The sequence below is a fragment of the Penaeus chinensis genome, chromosome 18, assembly GCF_019202785.1.
Source record: "Penaeus chinensis breed Huanghai No. 1 chromosome 18, ASM1920278v2, whole genome shotgun sequence".
NCBI lineage: Eukaryota > Metazoa > Arthropoda > Malacostraca > Decapoda > Penaeidae > Penaeus > Penaeus chinensis.
The window spans coordinates 4,538,121-4,540,620 of record NC_061836.1 but is presented as its reverse complement, the minus strand read 5'-3'; positions in this window follow the sequence as shown (position 1 = coordinate 4,540,620).

The window sequence follows — 2,500 nt, the reverse complement described above, 5'->3', positions numbered from 1 at the left end:
TTTCTTCTTCTTCTTCTTCTTCTTCTTCTTCTTCTTCTTTATCTTTATTTTCATTCAGGAGAGGAAGATCAGGATCAGGTATTCAAGAAGTTAAATGTGGATGGCAAATATAAGGGATGTTTGGGTGAAGAAGCGCATCGTACAGCTGGCATCTATGTGTGGTCTGTATGGTATTGTTACTTTTTATTATATTTATTTATTTGTTTATTTATCATTGTTTTTGTCCTTAAAAACCGATTACATGTGCATCGTGATAAAAGAATTGATGGAAAACCGTAATGCAACTAAGAGATATGCAACATTTTACTGAAGGACAGACGTTTTCGTTCAGGACATCTTAATCCGAAGTCAAGGCTCCATCATCGCATTCGGATGTCGTAATGATGGTAACCCTTGTCATTCGTTATTGATCGAAATATTTGTTAAGAAAATGCTAAAAATATTGTAGGAAGCTATTTTGTGCAACACTGTTGTACTGTGCTATACAAATGTATTACAAATTTACAATCTATAATAATTATACCCTAAATGCTGATTTGGTATGTTTCTACTTCAATAAAACACTAATGCAAAAACAACAAGAACAACTATTACTACTACTACTACTATCACTAATGTTATTGCTGGGAATGATGATGACGGTGATGATGATGGTGATGAAGATGGTGATGATGACGGTGATGATGATGATGACAGTGATGATGATGATGTAACAAGCGAATTCGCATATTAAACCAGTTAGTTCCCTTTTGCTGACTCGGGAAACAATAAACAGCCCAGAATAGTATGAGAGACGGAAAATAATAGCAAATGTAAAAAATAATCATTTGCAAGTGAAATGAAGATGAAAGGAGGCTTAACGATGAAGTTAGATGGAAAGCTATTGGAACTTGTGGGAAGTTTTTTAAGTCCTTGGGGCTCATATGTCAAGGAATAGGAGACGAGAGGCTGAAGATATAAGGTGAGAGAAGTAGGAATGATTCTGGGCAGAGGAAAGAGTGCAGAGATGGAGGAGGTTGGATACGAAGGCATAGAGGAATCCGTGCTATGTTGTATTGAGAGTTTAGTGTGCAACTTGATCATGGGGTTTGATGGGTCCAAATAATAATTAAAACGATGATGATAAAATCAAGGTGAATTTCGAAACTGTAGTCTCATTTTCAATAAATCTAATTTTTGCGTTTGTGTTTTTTTTGTTGTTTTTTTCTACCAAGCTTCTCAATACAGCATTACTCTGAACTCAGAAAATTAACATAACCGTTTTTACCTGTGCGTTAAGATCAGGTTCTATTTCCTTTTCTCTTACATTTTCTCTGACAACTTCATACATAAACATTAAACATATTTATATAGATCTAAAGTGAATTTCTATGAAACGAAAATTTAAAATAGAGACGGAGTAGCATATAAACTAGACTTTCTACACATAACTGAGTAATCGAGAGCAGGTACAAACGGGGTACATTGTTAAGGATCTCTGTACAACTCAGATGCTGGGTAAGTATTATGTTTCATCATTGTTGTAAAGGGTACGAATATTAAAGTCCTTTCCCTCCCAAGGAACCACAAAGCCATTTTCACTGTAAATCAAACGTGTCTGTTATGTGACCTTGTCCCTTTTTCATTGATGTTTTAACGGATGTAGTTAACCAAAATGAATGTTTAATTAATTATCTCTCTCTCTCTCTCTTTCTCCTCCTTCATCTCCCTTTCCACCGCCCTCTCTCTCTATCTCTCTCTTTCTCTTATCCCTCACCCTTCCCTCCCTACCTCTCCCTCTCCTTCTCCCTCTCCCTCCCTACCTCTCCCTCTCCTTCTCCCTCTCCCTTCCTTCCTCTCTCTATCTCTCCCTCTCCCTTTCCCTTTCCCTCCCTCTCCCACTGTCCCTCTCCCTCAATCCAACAGATTTATTGAGCAGGAAACAACCAGGCAATCAATTCTGTGTCAGTGATCATAAGCAGTGTTGCCATTCTAGCGATTTTCCCGCTTGGTCAAGAGTTTTTGTCATAATCTAGCGGGACTTTTTTTTTTTTTTTTTTTTTTTTTTTTTGGGGGGGGGGGCTATTTTTATCGAAAAAAAAGAAAGAGTATTTAACCTCTTATGTCTAGCGGTTTTTAAAGTTCAGTCTAGCGGTGTAGTGGAAATATCAATGGCAACATTGAACATAAGTTTGTCTTTCTACAGTCAATAAACACAAGTTTATTGACTGTAGGAAAACTTTGTAGGAAATTATCATCAGCATTCCTTTGATAGTCTTTGTACCTTGTAATTCAAAAGGATAATATTATGATAACAAAATTGTGTTTACATTATATATACTAAGTTTGTGTGTGTTTGTCTGCTTGTGTGGGGGTGGGGGTTGGGGTGGGTGCGTGCGTGCATGTGTGTGTGGAAGTAGAACAACGAAGGAAAATACAGGAAAACACACAAATATACCGAAAGCCTTTTCACTTTACTACTTCATCGGGGCTGCCCTAATAAAGCAGTAAGTTGAAAAGG